This window comes from Myotis brandtii, unplaced genomic scaffold (assembly GCF_000412655.1).
Source record: "Myotis brandtii unplaced genomic scaffold, ASM41265v1 scaffold295, whole genome shotgun sequence".
NCBI classification, from domain to species: Eukaryota; Metazoa; Chordata; class Mammalia; order Chiroptera; family Vespertilionidae; genus Myotis; species Myotis brandtii.
In genome coordinates this window covers 102,614-114,734 of record NW_005361283.1, presented here as the reverse complement: position 1 = coordinate 114,734, position 12,121 = coordinate 102,614, and positions in this window count along the sequence as shown.

Here is a 12,121-nt window from a genome sequence, read left to right as displayed (position 1 = left end):
TCTCTCTCATTGATGTTTCTAACTCTCTATCCCTCTCCCTTCCTCTCTGTAAAAAAATCAATAAAATATATTTTTTTAAAAAAAGAAAGATTCTCTCACCAGATCTGTGGTTCTGTAAATTACCATCTATTGATCTCCCCACACCCTCTGGCCAAAATTCTAACTTTGGCTCAGTGCAATCCACCTTCTCCACACCTGCACCTCGGCTGCCAAGCAAGAATGAAATCCTCCAAACATACCAGCTGGCGCCCCTGCACAGGTGTGAGACGTGATCTCAGCCGGCTTCTCCCAGCTCCTGAGCAGTATTCCACATCCAGCTCTTCCCAGTCCCCTCTGGCCTGTCCACGCCCTCACCACCTCCCCAAGCAGCAGACCTACGCCCACTCTCCTCACTTCAGGGAACTTGAGCTCATCTGCTTACCTGGAAAGCTGCTCACATCAGGAAAGAATGACCTCAGCTTCCTCCTGCCAGCATTCACCATGTCTGCCCAGGTCCCTTTCATTTCTAATTACCTTCCCTCCAATCACAGAGAATCTGGTTTGCATATCTGTGCTTTTCACCACGCCCCTTCCATCCCCTCCAGAAAGTCAATCAGCAGCTTTCCCTCCATCATTTTTAATTCCTCCCTCTGTGATGGTTTTAACTTGAGCCTTAAAAAAATGCTTCATTCAAAGTTTTTAAATAAGGTTATCTAAAATTGAAATAATATCATTAATAAAACTTTCCTAACTCAAAGACACCCACACACACTCAATACACACATACTTCAGCCTTGCCTAGTGGCCCCGTGGTCAGCAAACTGCGGCTCGCGAGCTACATGCGGCTCTTTGGCCCCTTGAGTGTGGCTCTTCCTAAGCCTTAGGAGTACTAATTAAGTTCAGAAAGTCAATCAGCAGCTTTCCCTCCATCATTTTTAATTCCTCCCTCTGTGATGGTTTTAACTTGAGCCTTAAAAAAACGCTTCATTCAAAGTTTTTAAATAAGGTTATCTAAAATTGAAATAATATCATTAATAAAACTTTCCTAACTCAAAGACACCCACACACACTCAATACACACATACTTCAGCCTTGCCTAGTGGCCCCGTGGTCAGCAAACTGCGGCTCGCGAGCTACATGCGGCTCTTTGGCCCCTTGAGTGTGGCTCTTCCTAAGCCTTAGGAGTACCCTAATTAAGTTAATAACAACGTACCTACCTATATAGTTTAAGTTTAAAAAATTTGGCTCTCAAAAGAAATTTCAATCGTTGTACTGTTGATATTTGGCTCTGTTGACTAATGAGTTCGCCGACCACTGGCCTAGCCCATACATTTTTTTTTTTTTAAGCCTTGTGACTCGTTCCAGACACAACTTGTGGAGTAATCTCCACTCTGTCTACTGCCTCACCTCACCCTCATTCCTCAACCCTCTGCAATTTGGACTCATCTCCTATTAGTCATCGGAAGAGGCTTAACAAAGGTTATCAATGACTTTCAAGCTCCCAATACAACGGACATTATCCTGTCCTTATCTAGTGGACCTCTCTTTGATTGGTACCCTGTGGACCAGACTCTGGGACTCCCTCCGGGCATGTTCACCCCCACTCCTCCTATCTCACATTCTTATGTGGCTTCTGGATGACTCGTGTCTTCTTACCAGTGAAGCAGGGATCAAGATCTGCCAATCCACACACTGTGTCTGACTTAGATTTTATTTGATCACACAAACCTGTGAAATAATTTTGAATTAGTTGACACTATTTAAAATGTAGGAAATTCCAACAACAACAAAATCTACTTTCTCTTGAAAAATCAGAAAACCAGGTATCCCTGGGTCTTTGAGTCCCACATGAGCACAATCACCAGAAACAGAGCAGACAGCAAGCAGCTCCCTCATTAGGCGGGGCGAGCCTTCCTGGTTCACAGCGTCTAGCCGCCATCCTTCACTTGCTTCAGTCCACTCCCCTGCCTCCCCTGCCTGCCCTGCGCACAGTCTCCCATGTAAGTGACAGAATTCCAGCATCACCACATTTTCACTACCGTCCATCGCTAGAGGCTACAGACCTCTTCGACCAGCCCTGACACACTATGAAGCTTGGATCATAGCTCCTCCCTACGATGGAGAAGTCTCCTCACCTGCTTGTTTCCGGACACAGATTCCTCCCACACCAGAATCTGGTAGGAGAACATCTGATTGGTGAAGCCAAGTCCCGAGCCAGGGAAGCTGGGAAGTGCAGGGTTCAGTTCTGCATTGGGAAGGTGGAATTCAGCATAACGAGGAATGAAATTTAGAGAAGGTGTCCTAAAGGGCGTGGCAGCCACAGTGACAGGTGGAGAAACTAGAAATCTAGACAAAGCTCGGTATAAAGTTGTTACAACGGGGCCTGCACGTGGCCGCAGCCAGAGGGACGGTATAGACTTCCTCACCCGCAAGCTTCAAGAGTATTTTCTCAGAAGCACTCAGCAACCCAGGGGTCGTCCACCATCTACTACCCGTCCAATGCTCCATGCAATTTGACGGCAGCTTAACACTCGGCATTGTCCCAACACAACTGCGAGGACCATGGCAAGGGCAGAGAAATGGAGCAGAGAACAGCAAGCGAAGCAAACGCAGAGAAAAGCAATTTCCCAAATAATGAACGAACGGCTGTTCGCAGTTGGCAGCATGTTTTTAAGGGAAAGTCCTTGACCTCCAGCGGCTAGTGGGCCACACAGGAGCCTGTGGAGGCAAATACTGACCGAGGAGAGGAGCTGAGCCCTCGGGCAAAGGCCGGTGGACAATCAGTAATTCTCTGACAGCACCGAAGGCCCTTCTGTGGGAGTCAGATGCCTGGGGCTAATGACAGGGACAGAGATCCAGGCGACCAAGAAGGACCAGCTCAAGGTAAACCATATCCTATCCAGGGGCAGCAGGAATGAATGGAGGCTGATGGAACATTGGGAAAGTTGTTATGTCTGATTGATTGATTGATTGATTGTTCATCTGTTTAAAATGCTCCTGAAGTGCTTCGCTCTGTGCCCCAGACGTTGAGCCCTAAGGCAGGGTCTCCGGCCCCCATGGGGGCTGGTTTCCCTCTAGGGCTGGCCAGGCCCCGGGAAGGGAGCAGAGGATGGGAGGAGAGAGAGGGGAGGTACACCCCCTGCTCCCTCCCTGTCTCAGCCTCAGCTGCTTCTTCCCTCCAGGACCGCCCAGGAGAAGCAGGGCAGCCCTACTGGTCCTTCCTCCCATAGGGACAGTAGGGCTTCCCCCCGACTGTGCTGGCCCAGGTGCCTGCCCTCACCTTCTTCCTCCCCCGCCTGCCCACCCTGCTGCAGAGGCCTGGCCCGAAGGTAGTTCCCACAATTGTCTGGGCTGAATTCTCTCTTTCTGCCAAGAACCCTGACTGACAGGGGCCTCTAGACTTCCTGCTCAGACCTGATTTAGGGTTGATCAGTCCTTAATTCGTACACGGAAAGGGAACGAGAAAACACCCAGGGACAGAGTAGTTCTCTACCTCAGCTAATAGGACTGTTCCTCGTGTGATCAGCCTGGTTTTGTACCATTAAAAACACCGCTACTGCCCTAGCATTTTGGACCAGTGGATAGAGCAGCGGCCTGTGAACTGAAGGGTCCTGGGTTCGATTCCGATCTTCAGCTGCTTCTTCCCTCCAGGACCGCCCAGGAGAAGCAGGGCAGCCCTACTGGTCCTTCCTCCCATAGGGACAGTAGGGCTTCCCCCCGACTGTGCTGGCCCAGGTGCCTGCCCTCACCTTCTTCCTCCCCCGCCTGCCCACCCTGCTGCAGAGGCCTGGCCCGAAGGTAGTTCCCACAATTGTCTGGGCTGAATTCTCTCTTTCTGCCAAGAACCCTGACTGACAGGGGCCTCTAGACTTCCTGCTCAGACCTGATTTAGGGTTGATCCGTCCTTAATTCGTACACGGAAAGGGAACGAGAAAACACCCAGGGACAGAGTAGTTCTCTACCTCAGCTAATAGGACTGTTCCTCGTGTGATCAGCCTGGTTTTGTACCATTAAAAACACCGCTACTGCCCTAGCATTTTGGACCAGTGGATAGAGCAGCGGCCTGTGAACTGAAGGGTCCTGGGTTCGATTCCGATCTAGGGCATGTACCTCACTTGCAGGTTCCCCGGTCCTGGTTGGGGGGCGTGCAGGAGGCAGTCAATCTATGTGTCTCTCTCACATCAATCTATGTGTTTCTCTCTGTCCCTCCCTCTCCTTTCCACTCTCTCTAAAAATCAATGAAAAAATATTCTCGTTTGAGGATTAACCAAAAACAAACAAACAAAAACACCGCTGTTGCCAACCCAGCTCCTGAACTTTGGATCCTTACCCAACACACCTGAATGCATGCGTTAATTTTTGTGCCTAATTTAGTGAACATGGCCCTTTAATGCACTCGTGGTTTTGTACCATTAAAAACACCGCTACTGCCCTAGCGTTTTGGCCCAGTGGATAGAGCAGCGGCCTGTGGACTGAAGGGTCCTGGGTTCGATTCTGATCAAGGGCATGTACCTCACTTGCAGGTTCCCCGGTCCTGGTTGGGGTGCGTGCAGGAGGCAATCAATCTATGTGTCTCTCTCACATCTATGTGTTTCTCTCTGTCCCTCCCTCTCCCTTCCACTCTCTCTAAAAATCAATGAAAAAATATCCTCGTTTGAGGATTAACCAAAAACAAACAAACAAAAACACCGCTGTTGCCAACCCAGCTCCTGAACTTTGGATCCTTACCCAACACACCTGAATGCATGCGTTAATTTTTGTGCCTAATTTAGTGAACATGGCCCTTTAATGCACTCGCTAGGCAGCAAAGACTGGCAGCTTCCACTGAAAACCTGGACTGAGCAGGCCATCTAGTCTACCACGCTCTGCTGAGACTTGTCTCCAAGGACCGTGGTGCCCATGGGTCTGAAAGCACGCTTTCCCCTGTGCGTTTGACAGTGAGTGTGCTACAAGCACTCTTGTCTTCCCTTGCACACTGAGGAGAAAAGTCTCACCTCAGAACCTGCTACATGTGTGAATGAACAGGGAGCTTATTCTATTCATACAACGGAGAGGACCATTATAAGACCTGAAAGATCCTAGCCAATGGGTTCACTACCACACAGAAGCCAATAAATTCAACTTCTGAAGACAATATATTTATGGCTTCAAGTGAGTAAATGTAGTTTCATATAACAAATATTGAAGTGCATCGTTTCTTCTAGTAAGCATACTTAAACACGCTTTAAGAGTACATGGCCTTAAGACGCTAGGTTACAATTGTTAACCAAAAGACCTTTAGGTTTAGAAGCTGCATATCATAGAAGACTTTTAAACATAATTATGTGTAAAGGAGACAAAATTTGTACAAATTTAAAGTGGAAACCCGGCCAGCGTGGCTCAGTGGTTGAGCATTGACCTATGAACCAGGAGGTAACGGTTCAATTCCCAGTCAGGGCACATACCCGGATTGCGGGCTCCATACCCAGTGTGGGGCGTGCAGGAGCAGCCGATCCATGACTCTCTCTCATCATTGATGTTTCTATCTCTCTCTCCCTCCCCCTTCCTCTCTGAAATTAATCAACCAATCAACCAATATACATTTGTATATATATACTAGAGGCCCGGGTGCATGAAATTCGTGCATGGGGGGAGGGGTCCCCTCAGCCCAGCCTGCACCATCTCCAATCCGGGACCCCTTGGGAGATTCCCAATCCCTGGGATCAGGCCTAAAACGGCAGTCAGACATCCCTCTCACAATCCTGGACCGCTGGCTCCTAATCGCTCACCTGCCTGCCTGCCTGGTCTCCCCCAACTGTCCCCTCCCTGCCGGTCTGGTCACCCCATGCAGCCTGCTCTTCAGTGGTTTGGTCATCCCTCATTAACCCCCCTGCCGGCCTGGTCGTAGGGTTAATTTGCATATTACCTCTTTATTATATAGGGTGACTTTAGTAAAAATAAATAAATAAATAAACAAACAAACAAATAAAGTGGGAGAGCTTTGCTCCCCCTCCCTCCCTCAGCTGTGAGATGTTTATGTGCCCTGTTCTTAAAAGTTCCTGAGAAAGGCGTGTTTGCTTGGCTCGAATGGGAAATGCCTACACATCTATAAAATGCAAAGAGAACAAAAGGGCATCCACAGAAGAAAATGCTTCCCCCACCACCCTGCCCTCGTCCCCAGCTCCCTTCTCTGAAGTCACCAATGTGATTCGTTTCCTGTGTATTTCTCAGGAATACTTGGTGCGTAAGCAAGCCGGTACCTACATTTTTATTTTGTTTTGTTTTTTTGCAAAAATGGTGCCAGACTAGAAATTCCATTGTGCGGTTTGCTTCGTCCGTCTGTTGTATCTTATCGATTGCTCCACGTCGCTATGGCGCAGGCTCACTGTTTTTAAGTGTTAAACGGCATAGATGGAACACAGCGTGGTCAGTTTTATAAGACCTTCTTCTCTGTGGGGCCCTGGGCTAGCTACTCGTCAACCGTTCATCTCTCCCTTACCTTTCAGACATTGTGTACCTTTTGTTCGTTTGTTCTCACGTATATAGCAGGGAAGATAAAAACCAATGTGATAATGGTGATGGTGATGGTGATGGTGATGGTGATGGTGATGGTGATGGTGATGGTGATGGTGATGGTGATGGTGATGGTGATGGTGATGGTGATGGTGATGGTGATGGTGATGGTGATGGTGATGGTGATGGTGATGGTGATGGTGATGGTGATGGTGATGGTGATGGTGATGGTGATGGTGATGGTGATGGTGATGGTGATGGTGATGGTGATGGTGATGGTGATGGTGATGGTGATGGTGATGGTGATGGTGATGGTGATGGTGATGGTGATGGTGATGGTGATGGTGATGGTGATGGTGATGGTGATGGTGATGGTGATGGTGATGGTGATGGTGATGGTGATGGTGATGGTGATGGTGATGGTGATGGTGATGGTGATGGTGATGGTGATGGTGATGGTGATGGTGATGGTGATGGTGATGGTGATGGTGATGGTGATGGTGATGGTGATGGTGATGGTGATGGTGATGGTGATGGTGATGGTGATGGTGATGGTGATGGTGATGGTGATGGTGATGGTGATGGTGATGGTGATGGTGATGGTGATGGTGATGGTGATGGTGATGGTGATGGTGATGGTGATGGTGATGGTGATGGTGATGGTGATGGTGATGGTGATGGTGATGGTGATGGTGATGGTGATGGTGATGGTGATGGTGATGGTGATGGTGATGGTGATGGTGATGGTGATGGTGATGGTGATGGTGATGGTGATGGTGCCCGCTGTGTGCCCCGCACAGAACGTGCCTGCACAGAGCAGAGCTGACAGATATTCAGGGACAGAACAAAGGTCTGACGGCGAGGCAGGGTGTTGTGAAAAAGTCTTAATCTTATTTTCATAGGGTTTAACTTTCCTATGACTATATCCAACCGAACACCTGCAGTGGGTCCTTATTTCCTAGAAAAGAGTTTGCAGTTTGTAAGTTAGAGAGTCTTCAAAGGGCCCACAGATCCACACACATGCCAAACGTTGTAATATGTCTGGTCACATGTGAATGTCCATTTTCTTCTATGTTTGTAGATGCTTTGGTGATACATACAACACAAACTTATTTTAAAATATCATTGAATGTATAGTAGCTTTTTGTCATTTTACATTTTTTCAAGGAAGCCATCATGATTACAATGGAGTGCCTCCACTGGAAAAAAAAAATGGGGAAAAAAAACTAACCTAGGGAAACAAGTCCAAACTCAGTTGCATTTAATTTTAAAACTCACTAATTAAAATTGTTCTGGTTGATTACAAAGGTACAAAGGTGTGTTCTTGGCTTTGTGAGGAATAATGTGAATAGGACACGGTCTTCGTCCTACAAGAATTCTAATCTACTTGGGAGGTAGGCACGACTCTCAATAATTCTCTCAGGAGTTCTATTGTGAAACGAGTGAAATGTGGGTGAAAGTGCACAGTGGGTTCAGAGAACCACAATAGAAGGGGTCTTATGGCTAAAGCACCAAGTATCTGGCTGGAAGGGCGGAGTGGCAGGAGACGCTAGAAAGGCACGTTGCCATCAAATTGTTGTAGGTGAGGCTGATGAGTTGGTCTTTGTTCCGGAAGCAAAAAGCAGCCTTTGACGTTCTTCAATTGCATTCAACAAGTACCTATGACACCTACGATGTGAGCAGCAGGGAACCAGGTATGAGAGATGCCATGGTCACCAAGAGAGAGGAGATGCTGCTGGTCCTCGTCTGCAAGCAGGAGGATGACGTCATCTGATCTCTGGTTTTGGAGGTCAGACTTCTTGTAGAAAAGATGGACTATCTTCTTAATTCTTGATCACTTGTAAGAGGAAATTATCTTGGACACATAACATGTTGTTATGAATAATTGCCCTCACCTGGAATTCTCTCCAACCCCTTCCATAGGGAAGATAGAGTCTAAAGAAAGAGTCTCTTCTTTCTGAAGAAGGATGGGAAGCAGGAAGATTGTTAGGGGTAGAATCATGTCCTCTGAAAATTAACACATGTGAAGTCCTACTCCCAATACTTCAAAATATGACCTTACAGAATTATTCATATATATATATATATTACATGAGGCCATTCAGGTGGTACCCTAATCCATTACAACTGGTGTCCCTCTAAAAGGGGGAGATGTTATAACACCGCCAGGTGGCCTTTGCTGGAGCCTAGGACCCACTAGGAATAGGTAAATAAACCTCGTGTGATTGCACACTAATTCTGTCTTGTGTATTCATAATTGTTCTGGTTGATACCTATAATACAAAGGTGTGTTCTTGGCTTTGTGAGGAATAATGTGAATAGGACACGGTCTTCGTCCTACAAGAATTCTAATCTACTTGGGAGGTCGGCACGACTCTCAATAATTCTCCCGGAAGTTCTATTGTGAAACGAGTGAAGTGTGGGTGAAAGTGCACAGTGGGTTCAGAGAACCACAATAGAAGGGGTCTTATGGCTAAAGCACCAAGTATCTGGCTGGAAGGGCGGAGTGGCAGGAGACGCTAGAAAGGCACGTTGCCATCAAATTGTTGTAGGTGAGGCTGATGAGTTGGTCTTTGTTCTGGAAGCAAAAAGCAGCCTTTGACGTTCTTCAATTGCATTCAACAAATACCTATGACACCTACGATGTGAGCAGCAGGGAACCAGTTATGAGAGATGCCATGGTCACCAAGAGAGAGGAGATGCTGCTGGTCCTCGTCTGCAAGCAGGAGGATGACGTCATCTGATCTCTGGTTTTGGAGATCAGACTTCTTGTAGAAAAGATGGACTATCTCCTTAATTCTTGATCACTTGTAAGAGGAAGTTATCTTGGACACATAACATGTTGTTGTTATGAATAATTGCCCTCACCCAGAATTCTCTCCAACCCCTTCCATAGGGAAGATAGAGTCTAAAGAAAGAGTCTCTTCGTTCTGAAGAAGGATGAGAAGCAGAAAGATTGTTAGGGGTAGAATCATGTCCTATGAAAATTAACACATTTGAAGTCCTACTCCCAATACAGTGGGACCTTGACTTAAGAGTTTAATTCGTTCCGAGACCGAGCTCGTTAAGGAGCTCGTTAACTCAAATTACTCTATCAACTCAATGCAAAAAATCCTCCGAGAGACAGCTGGCATCTCAAAAAACTCGTTAGTTGGGACACTCGTAAGTCAAGGCCTCACTGTACTTCAAAATATGACCTTACAGAATTATTCATATATATATGTGTTACATGAGGCCATTCAGGTGGGACCCTAATCCATTACGACTGGTGTCCCTCTAAAAGGGGGAGATGTTATAACATCGTCGGGTGGCCTTTGCTGGAGCCTAGGACCCACTAGGAATAGGTAAATAAACCTCGTGTGATTGCACACTAATTCTGTCTTGTGTATTCATGTGTTCTGGTTCGGCTCAGCTGTCTAGACATTGAAGTACCAGGGGATAGACTGTTATTGCTGATTCCTGGTCACCTGTGTTTGTCCCACTAAGTCTAGACAGATAATTAGTTAATTGGGGCATAATTGGGACAGGAGATCTGGATGCGGTTGCCCACACAGGGAGAACACCATGAGAAAATGAAATCTGACAACATGGAGATGGTCTACCCGCCAAGGAATGCCAGCGACCGCCAGCCCACCACCAGAAGCTAGACGAGAGGCATGGACAGATTCTCCCTCGCCCCTCTGGGAAGGACCCAGTCCTGCCAACACCCTGATCTTGGAGTTGTGGCTCTACATCTGTGGGACAACACCTTTCTAGTCTAGAAGCACTCCATTTGCAGAACTTCATCATGGCGGTTCTAGGAGGCGGATAGGAAGATGAAAGCTAAAATACTCTACACTTAGAAAGAATAGAGAGAGACCCTCGTTGGCGCGGTGAAATCAGCCTGAAGAAGGCTGAGTCTGCGAAGCCGATAGGTTGCTTGGAAGGTCAAGGGGAAGACAGGAAGTTAAAAAGGAACTCTAAAGGGGAGAACAGAAATGTCAAATAGGAATTTTCAATTAAGCTTTACTGTGTGGTATGTGATATCATTCTCCAGATCCCCCAAAAGTATTCAATGAACTACATCAGTGGTTCCCAACCTTTTTCTGGCCATGCCCCACCTAAGCATCTTTAAAATCCTGATGCCCCTCCTGTGACATATAATTCTTATTATTCAAAAAGTGAGCTCCTGTTCACGTGGAGGAAGCCTAAAAGGACAATAACTTGGTCTAAACAAGCTTCCCAAGAACATGGCATCCACGAAAGAGAAAAACAAAAGAACAAAGGGACAGTGGAAGTCCTGAGGAAGAAATCACTAAGAAATTGTTTTAAAAAATAATAATATGGCCCTGACCGGTTTGGCCCTGTGGATAGAGCATCGGCCTGTGGACTCGGGGGTCCCAGGTTCGATTCCGGTCAAGGGCATGTACCTTGGTTGCGTGCACATACCCAGTAGGGAGTGTGCAGGAGGCAGCTGATCAATGTTTCTCTGTCATCGATGTTTCTAACTCTCTATCCCTCTCCCTTCCTCTCTGTAAAACATCAATAAAATATATTCAAAAATAATAATAATGATATGAAGTGATATGAAAAAAATAGCAAATAAAGTTTCAAACATATAATAGAGAACTGAAATGCATAAATATGTCACAATATATATTTTTATACTGTATATGAGGTCCCTAGAACCATAAGACATGCAAACAAATTCACTGTTAATAACTCATTCTCAAATTGCCCCCCTTAAAAATCAAATTGCCCCCCTGTGGGCGTGTGCCCCGCGTCGGAAACCACCGCTCTACCTCACTTGCTTCCTTAGGTGATTGAGACTTGAAGTTTTTGGATGAAACAGGAAGCTGAGTCCTGGTTCAAGGCTCACATGGAGGCAATGACAAGGCTCCCACGGAGCCCTGTGGCATCTGTGTTACACTCTTACCCAACCCATGGGCATCCGGTCAGCACCAGTTGTGTCAGGCACATGTCCGGTGTGTAGGGCTACGTAATAAACTAGACGGACACAATCCCTGCCCTCCCGGACCGTCAAGTCTAGTGAGAAAGACAGACAATAAATACACTTCTATTTAAATCACACTTCTACGTAAATGGTTATTGGGGTGAGTAACTTTACTTATGCAAGTAATATGTGTAAAGGCAAAGCATGGAATGCTGTCGCTGTGTCACCTGGACTGGAGGGTCCCTGAAGTTGAGTCTCAGAGGTTGAGGAAGGCCAGCCGATGGCCATGACCTCGCGTTGGGATGGGTGGTGATGAAGGTTTTCCCAGAGAGACAGGCAGTTGGTGTTAATACTCTGAGGCAGGGGTCCTCAAACTACGGCCCGCGGGCCACATGCAAATACAAATATTGTATTTGTTCCCGTTTTTTTTTTTTACTTCAAAATAAGATATGCGCAGTGTGCATAGGAATTTGTTCATAGCTTTTTTTTAAACTATAGTCCGGCCCTCCAACGGTCTGAGGGACAGTGAACTGGCCCCCTGTTTAAAAAGTTTGAGGACCCCTGCTCTGAGGGATCACAGAACTTGGCTCCTTTGGGAAACAGCCAGGAGGTTACTGAGCACTCGGTAAGGGAGGCAGAGAAAGGCAGACCGTGAAGCTGGAGAGGGGGGCAAGGGCCAGAGCTCGCAGAAAATGAGCAAAAGATGAGATCTTCAAA